The following is a 17,642-nucleotide window of genomic DNA, read 5'->3' as shown; positions in this document are numbered from 1 at the left end:
AAGATAGTCAAGGGAGAATGATAGAAGGAGTAACACCAATCAAGATGCATTGTACTCATAAACTGACATGTTGATTGAAACCCATATGGATAATGACTTAAAGGCAATAGAAATAAATTTAATATTTTCATAAGACAGTAAACATGAGCCAGGCACCAATGGCTCATGCCTGTAATCCTAGTTACTCAAGAGGCTGAGATCCAAGGATTATGGTTCAAAACCAGCCCAGGCAGGAAAGTGTGTGAGACTCTAAAGTCTAATAAACTACTCAGAAAAAGCCAGAAGTGCTGCTGTGGCTCAAGTGGTAGAGCACTACTTTTGAGCACAAAGGGCCCAGGTACAGTGCTCAGACCCTGAATTCAAGCCCCAGGACTGGCAAAAACAAAAAAGATAGTAAAAATGATATGGGAAAACCACAGTCCCTAATGCCCACTTCCCTTTCATAAATAGGAAAACAAAGAATAAACATTTAATAAATAACAATTAGGCACTAAGCAAAATACTTGATCTTGAAGATAAATACTGAATACAATAATCACCTTTTCTATTTTTATAGATATGCTCCAATGGAAAAGAAAATCAAGGAATAATTGCTAAACATAATTATATTTAAAGTATATTTATTTTTTATAATGTAGAGGTATTTGTGCAGTGCTAGTAATCAAACCTATCTTGCAAGTTTTTACCATGGATCTATACGCCAGCCTCTAAAATATATAAATTATACAAGCACATAAAATACATAAATGATATAAAATAATACAGAGTTATGAAAGCCAAACTAAGGGGATTTAAAGGTTTTTTTTTAAAGCAGTACTGAGGTTTGAACTCAGGACCTTGTGTTTGCTAGGCAGATGTTCCACTACTGAACCACATCTCCAACCCTTTTCTGCACTGGTCATTTTAGAAATAAGGTTTGCTTCCAGCCCAGGCATGCATGTGATTCAATTATTTTAGGCCTCCCTCTATAGTTAGGATGGCAAGTGTGTGGTGATACCATGTGTAGTCCCTTACACAGAAACAGAATCTTGGAAACTTTGCTGCCTAGGCTGACCAGAACCATGATCCTCCCAATTTCATGGATTAAAACTAGGATGACAAGCATATGCCACCATGACCAGCTATGGATTGAGAGGAAGTCTCATGAGTTTTTCTGACTAGACTGGCCTGGAAACACAACCCTCCTGTTCTTGCTTTTGCAAATTCTAGAAGTTAGAATTTATAGGCCTGGGCCATGCCTGGCTTGGCATATTGTTTTTGCTGTTAGATCTAAACTCAGTCCACCAATCTACTTGTTTAAGATTCATACAATATCATATCTCTCTATGGGGTTACACTATTGTATAGGAAAACACTCAAGTCATTTTCACAATGAAGTAAATCAATCAAAGGTATTTTTGTTAGCTACAAAGAACGTCAGGCTGTGTGGACCTCTAATAAATAAGGACATAGAGACACACGAGCCCCAAGATTCTTGCACACCACCATTAAAATTCCAAGTGTTAAGAAACTGCTATTTCCTAAATAAAAGTCTCAACCATACTGGCCCCTGGTGGCTCATGCCTGTAATCCTAGCTATTAAGGAGGCTGAGATCTGAGGATCACAGTTTGAAGCCAGCATAGGAAAGTCCAAAAGATTTAATCTCCAATTAACCACCAGAAAAGCCAGAAGTGGAGCTATGGCTCAAGTGGTAGTGTGCTAGCCTTGAATAAATAAGCTCAAGGATAGCACCCAGGGCCTGAATTCAAGCCCCTGGATAAGCAGGCGTGCTTTATTTGCACTATTTAGTTATGTTAAGGTTTGTTGATTGTGGAACTGGAGACTGAACCCATGGCCTTGTATTTGCAAGGCAAGCATGCTACCCACTTGAGCTACATCTCCAGCTCACGTTGAGGTTTGAAATTTATCTTAAGTTGACCACAAAGATAATCTTTTCCTCTAAGTTCTGTTGATGATAAGGAAAACCAAGACCTGTGAAAGTAAGTGAAAAATGTCCCATGACTGCATGAATAAAAGCCCCCAGCCCTCCCTAAGGAAGGGGCTGGCTTCGCCCCTCCCAGGCTCTCTTTGAACCAACCACATTGAGGCATCCTCACAAGGGACCACTCCCTATCATCATGGACCTAAGCCACACACATACCCCAACAACTGTGACAGTCAAGTGTGAAATCAAGATCCTTCCTGTAGTTTCCAACTAGAGTAATGGAAAGGTTCTGGGGGGAGATGGTGGGAATAGGTGTAGTACAGTAGAAATGGTCAAGGTGGTCATTTAGGGAAAGCCAGTATTGGCTTTGAACTTGTGGTCCTCACATTTGCTAGACAGGCAGTCTACTGCAAAGCCAAGTTTCCAACTGTTTTTCAGCTGGTTATTTTTGCACACATGCGTGTGTGTGTGTGTGTGTGTGTGTGTGTGTGTGTGTGCGCGCGCGCACGTAAGTACACCTGAGTGTGTGGGTCAAAATTGGGGCTTGAACTCAGAGCCTGGGCAGTGTCCTTTAGCTTTTACATTCAAGGCTTTATCACTTGAGCTACAGCTCCACGTCCAGCTCTTTGATGATTAACTGGAGATAAGTATCTCAGGGATTTTCCTGCTTGGGCTGGTTTTGAACCATGATCCTCAGACCACAGCCTCCTGAGTAGCTAGGATTACAGGCACAACCCACCAGTACCCAGCTTTTGATGGTTACTTTTAAGATAGAATCTTGCTTCCTACCAAGGCTATCCTGAAACTGTGATTTCCCCCCTCCCCAACCTCAGCCTTTCCAGTAGTTCAGATGACAGGTGTGTACCACTGCATTTAGCTGAGTTGAGAAGGGGCCTCATGAACTTTTCTACAGGGGTTGGCCTCAAACCACAATCTAGTGTTTTAAATGATAGCGTAACAATCCTATTTAGTTAGGGAACTAATGTTCACTAAGTCCAAATCCATGATAGGTTTGTAAAAAAAAATAGAGGCTATGCTACTGAATTTGTTCCCTAGCACCTCAAAATCTATCTCAAGAGACAAGCATATTGGTGACTAGTTATAATTCTGAGATAATGGTAAAAGAAAACCACCAGCCACTGCAGCCATCCACCTGTTTCAGTGAGTCAGCAGCTAAGCTAACTCATAGCTCCAGTCATCAAACACCACACACCACAGCCAACCTGCCAGTTGTTGGTCAGCTACCCCCTGTATGCACAAGGCCAAAGCCTCATTACCATTTCCAATTATCCTGCTTGCTCAGCTTTAATCTCCTAAAAGCCAACCAATGAGTCATATAGCTATCTAATTAAAAGCTCAGTGAAAGGAAAGCCTGGGACATTGAAGAAGTGGGCACACTTACACGATTACACATTTTTACTAGCAATTTCTATTAAATTGTAGAAACCATAAGAAAATCTTTTCCTGATTAAAAATTACTGAATTAGCAGGGTACCTTACCAGTGGCTCACATCTATAATCTTAGCTACTCAGGAGACTAAGATCTGAGGACTGTGGTTTGAAGCTAGCCTAGGCAGAAAAATCCAAGAGATTCTTATCTCCCCAACAAACCACCAAAAAACTGGAAGTGGAGGTGTGGATCATGTGGTAGAGCACCAGACTTGCACACACAAAAAAATGTTAAAGGGACAACACTTAAGCCCTGAGTTGGAAGTCCCAGTACCAGTACAAAAACAAACAAGCTGAGAGTTCATACCTGTAATTCTAGCTACTCATGAGGCTGAGATCCAAGGATCACAGTTTGAAGCCAACCCAGGCAGAACAGTGCTTGAGACCCTTATGTCTAATAACCTACTCAGAAAAAAGCTGTAAGTGGTGTTGTGGCTCAGAGAGTAGAATTCTAGTTTTGAGCAAAAAAAAAAAAAAAAAAAAAAAAAAAAAAAAGGCTCAGAGACAGAGCTCAGGCCCTCAGTTCAAGACCCAGGACTGGCATGCATGCACACGCGCGCGCGCGCGCACGCGCACACACACACACACACACACACACACACACACACACAATTAGACAAAAACAATGCTGTATTGGGTCAGAGGTGTCATCTCTGCCTCCAGATGTAAGGATATAGAGCTGCTATGTTAGACTGTGGAAAGTTTTTTTTGGAGCTAGTAGGTAATGTAAGGACATACGATAAGTTTGTCTGTCTATCATCACAGCGCTACCTAAAAGCATTGTTCTAGCTTTCTTATTTCCTTCTAGTTCTCTCTCGTGACCACTCAGCTCACTGCTGTTTTCTGCTCTATTTGCCTGGCCAACAAGTGATGCCACATTATTGCAACACCAGCCCACACCTTCATCCAGGCAATCCATGGGAGACCCAAAAGCCTAAGACAGACACAAAGCAGTCCTTTACTGCTAAAGAAGCCATTCCTGCTTTAGATTCCTATTCAAACTTCACTGCTACTAGGAAAACAAAACACTAAATGTACTTTTAAAAAATCCACTTTTAGGGGTTGAGGGGTATAGTTTAGTGGTGGACTGTGCTTGGCATATACATAGCCCTGGGGTTAATTCACAGCAGCTCCTCAAATAACTAAAATAAAACCCACTCTATTGAACTAACGAGACTTGAAAAGCAAAAAGGTTTAGGGTTTATCTTTCTTTTTTTAAGAGTATATCATAAAATAGGAGGAACAATGAGACAGTAAAAATGCCAAGGGCTCTGAACCTATGTGCAATTGAATTTTTACTGCTAACATTTTCAGGCTTCAGAATTTGGGTTATCCTGTGATTTCTTTTCAATTCATATCTTGAAGAGGTTTAAGTGATGGCAGCTTTGGCTCCTCCAATAAAATAATTGTTATGTGGTTCTATCACACAGAATCAGAGACTTAATCCAGGAAAAGACAGAAATCATGCAGTCATCTTCTCTTATACCCACCTAACTCTAGTCTGCAACTACATTTTCTACATCAAGAAGTAAGAATGGCTGGGCATTGGTGGCTCATGCCTGTAATCTTAGCTATTCAAGAGACTGAGATCTAAGGATTGAGGTTCAAAGCTAGTCAGGTTAAGAAAAGCCTGTGAAATGCTACGTACAGTTAGTCCAGCAAAAAGCTGGAAGTGGAGGTGTGGATTAAGTAGTAGAGACCCAGTCTTGAATTAAAAAGCCAAATAAGAGCAAGAGACCCTGAGTTCAGACCACAGTACTGCCACCCTCCATGCTAAATTAATTAGTTAAAATATACGCACACGTGTGTGTGTGTGTGTGTGTGTGTGTGTGTGTGTGTGTGTGTGTGTGTGTGTGTGTGTGTGTATGACTCGTCTTCCATGTACATAGTATGCATTTCAATTTTCTTTTTTGTCATTCATAGGGCTTGAACTCAAGGCCTGGGCACTGTCCCTAAGGTTTTAGGCTCAAGGCTAACATTCTACCACTTTCAGCCACAGTACCATGTTCAGTTTTCTGGTGGTTAAATGGAGTTAAGAGTTTCACAGGCTTTCCTGCCTGGGCTGGCTTTGAACCACAATCCTTAGATCTCAGCCTCTGGAATAGCTAGGATTATAGGTGTGAGCCACCAGCGCCCAGCACTTCAATTCTTTTCCCATGAAATCATGCTAAATTGTTTCTGTATCATTTTAAAGAAAATGAGTTCAAATTTCTCCTTTCACTTAAGAAGCTTTGTTTCAAATCTTCCTATTGTCATGCAACGAACACTAGACCCTTCACTGTGCCGTTGCCAGCTGTCCACACCTTTGTCAATGCCTCCATTTGCAGGGAACTAAAGTAATCTGGCCACTACTGGCACATCTATTGACTCCAAGTGATATGATATGTCCAGCACAGCTTCCTTTTATGTGAACGATGTCTTGAATACTAAGATGTCATCCTGTTTTTTTGAGACAAGGTCTTAACATGTCGCCCAGGCTAGCCTTATAATTTGTGATGCTAAGAAGTCCTCTTTGTTGTTTTTGTTTTGTTTTGCTTTTTGGTGTTGGTCCTGGGCTTGAATTTAGAGCCTAGGCTCTGTCCCTGAGCAATTTTTGCTCAAGGCTAGCACTCTTTCGCTTTGAGCCACAGCGCCACTGCCAGAGGCTCATGGAGATGAGTCTCATGAACTTTCCTGCCCAGGCTGGCTTTTAACCATGATCCTCAGATCTCAGGCTCCTGAGTATCTAGGATTACAGGGGTGAGCCACCAGGGCTTGTCTATCACCAGGTTTATAAACTACAGAATGATCTCTCATGTAATACAGTAAAGTCTCTTTTCCTACAGAAACCATAAAGTTTATAGAAAACCTTTTTTTTTTTTTTTTTTTTTTTGTCAGTCCTGGGGCTTGAACTCTGGGTTGGACACTGTTCCTGGGCTCTTCAGCTCAAGGCGAGCGCTCTACCGCTTGAGCCACAGCACTACTTCTGGTTTTCTATTGGTTTATTGGAGATAAGAGTCTCATGGGCTTTCCCTGCCCAAGCTGGCTTTGAACCGTGATCCTCAGATCTCAGCCTCCTGAGTAGCTAGAATTTCAGGTGTGAGCTAGATAACCAGCTTTAAGGCAGCCTGTAAAAATGCCCTGCTCAAAACTACTCTAATTAGAAAGATTCTGTCTTTGTAAGTATGGCTTATGAATTAGATAGTGGTTTGTCATGATTATATAACAGAGTACTTTATTATCACATTTCTTGTTTTTCTTGTTATTATATTTATGATCATTATCATTACTATATTAGCAGTACTGGGGGCAGAACTCAGGGCCTTGAGCCTGTTAAACAAGTGCTCTACCACTTGAGCCATGTTCCTAGCCATGACAGAGTATTTTAGAATCTCAGTAGTTTCTCTTCTTCTAAAGATGCCTTCTTCTCTCCCAAATCTAAAGTGTTTTCTATAAGTCTATTACAATTACTTTATATGTATAGTAGAAGGTCAACTACAATTCTCAAAGTTAGGTTGAATATGAAAACAGACCCCAATCCTCAACTTAGAAAAAAAATCAAGACATCACCTTCATATTTTTTTTTTTCAATTCAAAATTTAAGTAAGAAATGCTAGTGTTCCTCCTTGGGCTTGTCTAGTCAGCACAAACTCTCAGCACTGGACCTGAGTCCATAGCAAGGGACTCTGTGTGGCCAGAAACTGACTCTCCTGGCTGCTGGAGAAAGGGGGATGCGTGAAAAGACAACATAGGAAGGGAACTTTTTTTTTAAGTTCCTTACTTCAATTTCACTAAAAATATATCATATTAAGGAGGTGGAATATTTTTTTAACTGAAGGCAGTATGCTCCCCTAAAATTAAGAAACAAATCTAAAGGATCGTGTTTCCTTTCTACAAAAGCACACATGCATGCACCGCACACAGCTACCTGAAAATGACCTAGTCACAAAAAAACATTAAATGTGTGAGAATAATCCAGAATCTTACTACTTGTTCTAGTATTTCTGGGATGTGCTTGCAATAAACATTTGTAAATGATCTTCTTTGTCCAATCACAATTTTCTAAGACTTTTTCATTGAACCTAGCACAAAATGTGTACACACACACACAGAAGTTCACTTTTTCTTTGGGAGTTCATTGCCTGAAGGCTCCCATGTCACATCAGTCATATATTAAAGAAATCAGAATGTCTTTTCCTTGATGCTTGGTGTTTGGTTACAATGGCTCAGCTGTGATGGAAAGGAAAGATAGTTGTTTTCCCCTCCACTTCCACCATGGGTCAGTTGTTGCTATTTCAAATAACCAGGATGTCCTTCCATGTCTGAATGAAAGTCACAGATGAGGAGATTAAGTGACCTGCTTATTTCTGCACCCAGCTTTACTTGTGTTTCAAATGGAAAGCAGACCAGAATAATTGGACAGAGAACAGTCTGACTCAGCTAAACAGTCATGCGTGTTTCACGCATGGATTTTCTAGCCCCATGACAATGGTATCTGAAGGAGAGAATTCTAACTTGCTCATAATTTTGTATCAAAGCATCCTTGTCTAAGAGAGCCACTAAGACTTGTGCAGTTCTCAAAGCATTTCCCTATTATCATAGAGTATTAGGTGTTGCTAAGTAACAGAGCCTTTCTCCCAAGAAAGAAACTTAATTCAAATCGCTGCCCAGTATTTTAATAGTAAATGCTCAACACACCAGAATAATGACTCAGTGCAGTTTCAGAAGCATTTAGTTATCTGATCTGTTTCCAAATAACAAAGAATAATCATAATATGGTGGAAAGAAACTATTTTGAAACATTTCCATATATGATTTACAACAATGTCACTCCTTTAAAACAAATCAGGTTATAATAAACATCCCAGTCTAAGTTTTCTCAAGCAACAAACAATCTTTAATTGTCTGAAAGTTAGTACATGGGATTTGGGAAGTAAAAATATATGAAGGGGGAAAAAAACACAACTCATGAGCAGAAACAACATATGAATGAGGGTAATAAGGACCAAATCCCTAGAGAATATGCAGACCAAGAAAATAATTTTAAAAATTAAAATAAAGGAGGTATATTTGATATGACAACCAAAAAGTAAATTGTCTCTCCTAAGTACAGCAGACACTTTGCTAGTAAGTTGACTACTTGGTAGTACGATATAAACCAGTAGATGAAAATGAATAAATTAAAAATCCATGAAGACAAAATTGAGCATAATAAGAACAGCTAACACACAGCTCTATGTGCTACACATTGTATAAAATACTTAGGTAGTTGAGCTCTATATTTATGGAGACTCCTATAGGCAGGTATTCTTATCCTCAGTTTTATAGATAGGAAAATAAAGGCACAGAGAAATGATGGTAGAGTCAGTGTTTGCCCCAGAGAATCCAGCTCTGCAGTCAATGATACTAGTTGACAATTGAGATCAGAATTGTATAAAAAAAGAACCATATAAGAAACTCAGGAAGAACCACAAAGATGGAAAACAATTTTATTCCTTTTGCTCACAAGAATCCATTCCACATTAGATACAATAATAAAAAAAAATCACCACCTATTTAAAAATTTAAAGTCAGGCAGCTAACATGCAAAAAAAAAAAATTATTCAGAGCATTAGTGGCTAGCTTCTATAATCCTTGCTACTCAGGAGGCTGAGATCTGAGTGTCCCAGTTCAGAGAGCCAGCCCAAGCAGACAATCCTGAGAGACTCTTATCTCCAATTAACCAGCAAAAATTCAGAAGTGGAGATGTGGCTAACGTGATAAAGTGCAAATCATGAGTGGAAAAAGGGTAGTGAAAACTTGAGGCCCTTAGTGCTAAGCTTGTGTCCTGGTGCACGCGCGCGCGCACACACACACACACACACACACACACACACACACACACACAAAATATTACTTCCTTAAGAGATCATATGGTGGGAGAGGGTGGGCAAAACAAATAGTGGAAATCTAATATTTTCCCATTAGTTGAATCAAAATTCAAATACATAAGTATGCAGCAAGCAAACTTCAAACATAAGACATATTGTATAAATAACATTTGAAGTGGATTTTGTTAGACATTATGGCATGCTCTGGATTACAAAATATAATCCACAAGACACTTGTTACAGTAGAAACAAGAAACAGATTTTTGCAGATTCTTACAATAGACATTATATAACAATGAAACTAGCACAGATAACAGCATGGTTGAACACTAGCAAACTAGGACAGAAAAGTATGCACATAGCCAAGTAAAACAAACAAGGTACTAGAAGTCAGGACAAAGGTGACTTCAGAGAAGAGGAAGACATAGTGAATCAGAGAAGGCACAAAGAAATTTTGGGTTCTATAGTCTGGCTCCAATTAATGACCTGGATGGATGCTGGTTGCATGGAAAAATTCAACAAACTGCAGTACAGTTTTCTATGTATATAGTTCAGTTAATTTTTTAAGTAGTTGTACAAAGAGATTTCAGTTCAACAAGTCAGATTCTGAGTACAGTGCATCCTGATCAATGTCACCCTTTCCTCAATTAATTTTTAAAAGAGAAATACAAAATAATGAAATGTGCAAACCTTGTTTACATTTTGATTTGAACAAACCAACTATAAAAATTGGTTTGGGAGAATAAAGAAGCGTGGTTAGGCATTATATATCAGAAAAAATAAAAAGGAGTGTTAGGCACAGGCATTAGTATTGTGGTTGTATTTTGAAGTGATGCTTATGGATGTATGAAAAGACAGGATAGTTGGGAAAAATAAAATAACATGTGTGTGAAACAAAGGTAGTTACTAAACTTAGAAGGAGAGTATGTGGGAATTCATTGACTGTTCTCTTCATGTTTGCAAATGTCTGAAAAATTTTCATGATTGAAAGAAAACAAGTTTTCTCCTAGCAATCTTATAAGGCATAAACTTTGTTTTTTCTTATAGATGATGGAACTGAGGTTACTGGAGGTAATAGAAATTGTCCCAAATAAAAAGTTCACAGCTGGTAGACCTGAGCTTGGGGTCTTAACTTGTCTGACACTAGACCTGATATGCTTACCTACAACAAACACAATGCAGGTTATATTCACACCTGCTAGAGTAACAAAAGAGAACTCTAAATGTGCCTCAGTTCTTTTCAAAGTTCCAACTTAGAGAAAGAAGCAGAACTCCTAGAGGCAATCTTTCCTGTGAGGCTTTATGAAGTCTAGTCTTAGACACAAGTGGGGAAAGGGGAAAGAGGAGACCGGAAGGCCAAAAAGATGACTGAACAGCATATGGAAGTAGAAAAGAATTAAAAGACAAAGCCCATAAGGTTTGGAGCTATCTGGATGTCCGACATAGGAAAAGGGTAATAACTGAGGCTTGAGTCTTACACACAGAGTACAACAGGGTGACGACGTTTTAGAAAGGGCTCTTGCGTGGTAGGAATGAGACAGCTACTTCTGGGACCATGTGGGAGAGATGTTTCAGGTAGAGAAGGATAAAATGCTAGGACCAGTGTTTGGTGATAGATTCCCACACAGCAGTGGGAAGGATGGCTCTGTGAGAGTTTTAGGAGAAGATGACTATGTACCAAGAGTGATGAAAATGGACCTAAACTAGGATGAAAGGATATTCAAGAAAGAGAAGGAATAATAGCTACTTTTAATACATTAATCCATCACAGATACTGGCCCCTGCACCATGCTACTTACTAAAGAAAGGAAGAGAAAGCTGAATTGAAGATTCAAAAACATTAAAAGTTCCAAATACAGTCAAGCGTCAGTAGCTCACATCTGTGATCCTAGCTATTCAGGAGGCTGAGATCTGAGAATCCTAGGCTGAGAAGCCAGCCTGGGCAGGAAAATCTGTGAGACTCTTGTCTCCAATTAACTAACAAAAAGCCAGATTTGGAAATATGGCTTAAGTGGTAGAGTGTTAGCGTTGAGTAAAAAAAAAAAAAAAAAAAAAAAAGTGAAAGCAAGGGCCTGAGTTTAAGCTCCAGTATTAGAACAAGAAAAAAAAAAAAGCTCTAGATGCAATATGATTGGAACCTTTCTTTCTGTCATGCGAGAATGAAGGTTCAACTCCTCCAGTCATTTGATTTCAAGAGGAAAGAAACCGGTCCAGAATTCACAATAAAGGATAGCCAGGGTCACAGAACAGGATTTCAAATGAATGGTGCATTGGAGGGCAGATCCAAGATTCTTCCTCAATTAGGCCAGCCTCACTACTGTGAGGCTCAATCTTTGGGCAACTGAATCAGGTGAGAACTGCAGTAATAGGTGGGCTATCTTCATCTCTGGCTTCCATGGGTCTCCTCCCAGGTCCTTCTCTTTATTTCATGCCATGAGGAAACTGCCCACTCGCAAAATCCCTCTGATAAGGAGAGATGTGGAGAATCTTTGAGGCAACCATGCAGTGGGGGAGATACAGTTGGCAAATGATCAATCTACAAAGACAAAGTATAAATTCATTGACTACCTCAACAGTTGAAGTGTAATAGGAAATCAATGCGGAGGAGCATTTGTCCACCTTCATCAGGGAAGAAAGTAACGCATGCACCTATATATATTCAAGCACAGGGGCTCACACTTCAGTCCTGACAGATTTGCACATGAGGTCTTTCTGCAAGAATATCAATGATCTCAAATCATCTACGTTGCTTCAGTAAGTCCCTCAGCACCCAAGTGAGCTCTTCATAAAGCACTGTACTGTCTAGTGTCTGTATCACAGCTATACAATTTCAATCTCTGGGAATGGAAACAAGGAGTCACTATTATTATTATTATTATTATTATTATTATTATTATTATTATTATTATTATTATTGTGGTAGAAGGGTTTGAACTCAGGGCCTTGTCCTAACTAGGCTAGGATGTTCTTTCACTGGGCCATGCCTTCAGCCCTGCTTTTGCTTGTCATTTTTGAGATATACATGCTTAAGCTGTGCTCTATTTTAAGATTCCTATAGTATTAGGATTACAGACACGTATCATTATGCTTTGCTCTTGAAAAAGATAGGGTCTCATAAACTTTTTGGCCTAAGGAGGCCACAAACTCAATCTTCCGTTCTCAGCCTCCCAAGCAGCTAGGATTATAGTGGCAAGCCACTGGTACTCAGCTATTAATAATATATATACATACATACATACTACATACATTCATAAATACATATACACAGATATATGCATATCTCTATACTTTTAAAACACACTAAAAATATTGTTAGTTTGGGATGCAGCTCAGTAGTAGTGCACTTGGATTGTATGTATGAGGCTGCTTCATTGATAAAAGGTCAAAAGAATGCTGTCTAAAATCCTTAGCTAAACTTGCATAACCATGTTCATTGCTATACTACTCACCCTAGGCAAGTTAAGACAACAACCCAGTTGCCCTTCAATGGAAGAATAGATCAAGAATATGTGAAAGATATATTATGTAAAAATCAAGACCAAAGAGTCGAAGAATGCATGTTTTTCTCTCATATGTGGAAGTTAGATCTAAAATATAAATATGTAAGTAATCCTATACAGGGTCATTGGCATATATATACATACACACAAACATATTAACTAAAGAAAGTTAGATTTAACATATATGTAATCATATGCAGAGACATGTGCATATATATGCAAATGTATTAAATAAAGTATAATATATACAGAGAATTCCAATGACAGAACTTTTTTGAACAACCTACAGTCTAACAAAATAAAACCAGGAAGCCAGAAGCTGAGGTGTTGTGGGATATGAAGTCAAGGGAGAGGGGCAGACAAAGGAAGGGTGGGACATAATATTCAATGTACATATGTGAAAATGGAACTAGGAAAATTGAGGATGAGGATGAGGTTGGGAGAGATGAGAATAATGTAGAACATGATAGGAATCACGTGATATGCCTTGTACTCATAAATCGACATGTTAAATTGAAACCCTTTGTACAACCATTTAAAGATAATAAAGTATCGATGCCCTAATAAAAATAAATTAAAAAATAAAATTCTTAGTCCTCATCTCAGTTATAAAGATGTCTGAGAAGATGGAAAGCAAGTTGTCTGATTATTATTCAGATGTTTTTAATGGGGATTAAGACAAGCAAAAACATTTTAACTGTGAGAACAGCACTGAAAAAAGCCAAGTGTAATTCTAATAGTGCTCTTTACAACTACGTCTCGTACCAGGAGAGCCCAGCCCAGACTTCTTTGATTACTACAGAAGCAGAAGCATGGGGCTGCAGGGTCCTGTGGTTATCTTGTAGGACTGTGTTAGAGTTGGGGACACTTTTGTTTCCTGGTCATCACCCAGTCACACAAACTACTGAGCCCAAGCTCCCCAGGGACACACATGAGGGGGCACAGATTGGGGAGCTCAGCAGTGGCCCTGACAGCATCAAGAGCTTTATCAGTTTTTCTGGAGCAGAAGGGATGACTGGTTCAAATTATTAAAGGAAACTGTATAGAAGGTAGAAATAGGATTATAGCATGGCATTTGCCAAAGATTCCCTAGACAGCATGGAAGTAAACTTCTCTGGACACTGCTGAACACATTGTTTGCCTAGCTCCCTCTCTCTGTAGGAGTTAAGTTTTTGTTTTTTTGGCAGGGAGAGGGGAGAGGGGGGTTGGTGCTGGTACTGGGGCTTGAACTCAGGACTCAGGTGCTGTCCCTCAGCTCTTTTGCTCAAGGCTAGTGAGCTACCACTTGAGCTACAGCTCCATTTCTGGCTTTTTATTGGACAGTTGGAGATAAGAGTCTCAGGGACTTTCCTGCCTGGGTTGGCTTCAAATCATGATCCTAAGATCTCAGCCTCCTAAGTAGCTAGGATTACAGATAAGACCACCAGTGCCTGGCTTCTTGCAATTTTTTTTACAATTATTTTAAGTAGTTATACAAAGGGGTTTTAATTTAACAAGTCAAGTTATGAGTACAATGTATCTGGACCAGTGCTATACGATTTCTAACCAACAAACAACACACAGGGTTCAGAAAGGACGCAGAAGCCAGCTCAGATTGAGTAGTGCTAGTGCTGTATTGTATTATCTACAGTTATTTTTTGCTCTGGTCCCCCACTAGCTTGTGGAGAAACTACCTTGTATAATGTGGGCTCAAGGTGCCTGCAACATAAATATATAAAGAACTTATAAGAATACAACTTATGGGGGTAACAAGTTCTACAAGAAATGTACTTATTACCTTACTTATGTAACTGCAACCCCTCTGTATATCACCTTGACAATAAAAAATATTTTTTAAAAAGAAAAAAGAATAGAACTTACAACTTCTTCACTATCTGAATTGATCAAGAAATAGGTTGTTTAGGCTTATCAAAATGTCTACTTGGAGCTGAATGCCAGTGGGTCATTTCATTTGAAGATCTTAGTTCAAAGTGATCCAGAGCAGAAAAGTCTGAGATTCTTATATCCAATTAACCAGCAAAAAGCTAGAGGTAGAGATGTGGCTCAAGTAGTAGAGCACCAGCCTTGATCACAAAAGCTAAGCAGGAACTAAATGACCTGAGTTCAAGCCCCAGTACTGACATATTAAAAAATTCTAATTCATACTATGTTGGAAATAAACTATAGAAGTTTGTGGGGAGGGAAATCAGGAAGGGAAAAATGGGAGAAAATGAGGGAGAAGGTGACATTGTTCAAAAGGAAATAGACTCATGACCTGAATCATGTAACTCTAAGTAACCCCTCTGTATATCACCTCTACAATAAAATTTATCAGGGCTGGGAAGGTGGCTCAGTGGTAGAGCACTTGCCTTGCATGCATGAGGCCCTGGGTTCGATTCCTCAGCACCACATAAGCAAAAAGAAAAAAGCCGGAAGTGGTGCTGTGGCCCAAGTGGTAGAGTGCTAGCCTTGAGCTGAAGAGCTGAGGGACAGTGCCCAGGCCCAGAGTTCAGGCCCCAGATTGCTTGACTTTCATGTACAAGATTCTGGGTTCAATTCCCATCACCACAAAATAACAACAAAACTATCATATTGAATAAAAGTCAATCCGCATCAGCATAGAGGTACTTCTGTAATCTCAGAAACTCAGGAGGCTAAGGCAGAAGGATCTGGAGTTTGAAGCCAGCCTGAACAACTTGGGAAGACCCTACCTCAAAAATAAAACCATCACCTGATGTTAGTAGTTCACACTTATAATTCTAGCTGCTCAGGAGGCTGAGATCGGAGGATCCTGGTTCAAAGCCAGGCTAAGCAAGAAAGTCCATGAGGCATTTATCTACAATTAACCACTCCCTCAAAAAAGGTGTGGCTCAAGTGGTAGAGCACTAGCCTTGAGCAAAAAAAAAAAAAAAAAGCTCAAGGACAATGACTAAGCTCAGAGTTCAAACTCCAGGACCTGCACAAAAAACAAAAACAAAACAGCCAAGTGGTGGATTTAAATTTTTATTTTCTCTAAGAATTTTTAAGTCTCCAGGATTCATCAAATAAGATTATTTTGGGGATTTTATCTGGGTAACTCAGGTGTTTCCTTATTATTAGAAACATTACATTTAGGTATACTCAAGCAGAATCGATCAGAAAAAAAAGGCAGACATGCTTTAGAGCCAAAGGTCTTCATGAAAAGCACATTGAAATGTCAAGATGAACACTGTCCACATTCCAATAATGCCATAGCCTTTTCTGATTTCACAAATCACTTGACTTCCTCAAATCATTTACCACCCATATTCAATGTAAGAGCCATCTTAATTTGAAGTATGTTTAGCTTAACACACTCACTGCATGTACCTGAAGTCTGTTCATTCATTCATCAGCCACAACTTTCCTACCCCCTCCCCAATGCCCCTGCCCCATCTCTCAATCTCTCTCTCTCTCTCTCTCTCTCTCTCTCTCTCTCTCTCTCTCTCTCTCTCTCTCTCTCTATCTTTCTCTCTCTCTCTTTTGGTTTTTTGGGGGGTTTGAAGTTAGGGCTGTCCCTTTTGTTTTTTTTTTACTCAAGGCTGGCACGCTACCACTTGAGCCACAGCTCTACTTCTGGCTTTTTGATGATTTTTTTTTTTTGGTCAGTTGTAGGGCTTGAACTCTGGTCCTGGGCACGGTCCCTCAGCACTTCAGCTCAGGGTGAACACTCTACCACTTGAGCCACAGAGCCACTTCCAGTTTTCTGGTGGTTTATTGGAGATAAGAGTCTCACAGACTTTTCTGCCCAGGCTGGCTTTGAACCGTGATCCTCAGATCTCAGCCTCCTGAGTAGCTAGGATTACAAGCATGAGCCACTGGCACCTGGCTTGATGATTTTCCTGCCTGGGCTGGCTTGGAATCATGATCCTTAGATCTCAGCATCCTGAGTAGCTAAGATTATAGTCATGAGCTACCACTGCCTGGCCCTTCCTTCTTTCTTATACTTACAGAGCTCCTAGAAGTATCACATGAACCAGTTTTAATTATATAGCATGTGTAAAAAATATTGCTATCATTGTCTTTAATTTTGTACACGAGTAAACAGGCTGTGAGAGTTTCACAGGCACAAAACTACATAGTACATAATGCTGCTTTCACATTTAACTTTTAAATTATGATTTAAAAACTATCCTGTCAGCAGGCTGGGAATGTGGCTCAGTGGTAGAGTGCTTGTCTATCATGCATGAAGCCCTGGGTTCAATTCCTTAATACCTCAGAAACAAAAAAAAGTCAGAAATGGTGCTGTGGCTCAAATGGTAGAGTCCTAGCCTTGAACAAAAAGCCCAAGCCCTGAGTTCAAGCCCTGGGACTGGCAAAAAAAAAAAAAAAAAATCCCATCAGATCTTTGAAAGTAATTTATAGGGAAAATAATCCCACCAAGATCATTTTAACAAATTATCTACAAAATTATTACAAAAAAGTAATCAAACAGTAAAAAATGCTAATCCTTAATAATTTTATCCATAGCTCTATCAGATGTTTTGATGGTTTAATAGAAATCTGGGTATAGTTCAGTGGTAGACAGACAGGCAGCCAGCGCTTAAAACAAAGAAAGTGGTCACCAGCAAGATCTTCTCCATCACTGCATAGATGGTGATGTGTTCCCATTTCTGAGGCTGTGGGTAGACGCAATGCAGAGAAGACAGACCTAGAAACTACTCTTTAGACATGAAATCCTGGGCAACTAGTTTATCTCAGTCCTGCTTCAGTCTGGTCATGTGTTACATGGAAATATAAATAATCTTGCCTGCCTCAACTCTTTCACAGAATATATAAAATGAATCAAACCAAAATACATATTAAAAAGATATTTGAAAAAAAACACCTGCCACCTTCAACAAAGAAGCAAAGGAGCTGGAAAGTTTCTTGAACAAAATTTGTGGAAGAGGGCTGGGAATGTGGCTTAGTGATAGAGTGCT

At 39.5% G+C, this 17,642-nt stretch overlaps 1 protein-coding gene across 4 annotated transcripts in view; it reads right to left on the bottom strand.

Moving 5' to 3' along the window:
- Patj (PATJ crumbs cell polarity complex component) overlaps positions 1-17,642 on the bottom strand; it is a 283,552-nt gene that overhangs the window by 140,403 nt on the left and 125,507 nt on the right. The gene's annotated exons all lie outside the window — the stretch shown is intronic.

The sequence above is a fragment of the Dipodomys merriami genome, unplaced genomic scaffold, assembly GCF_024711535.1.
Source record: "Dipodomys merriami isolate MVZ:Mamm:240054 unplaced genomic scaffold, mDipMer1.0.p SCAF_34, whole genome shotgun sequence".
Lineage (NCBI taxonomy): Eukaryota > Metazoa > Chordata > Mammalia > Rodentia > Heteromyidae > Dipodomys > Dipodomys merriami.
Note: the sequence above shows the minus strand (reverse complement) of the source record. Positions and strands in the feature narration are given on the sequence as shown.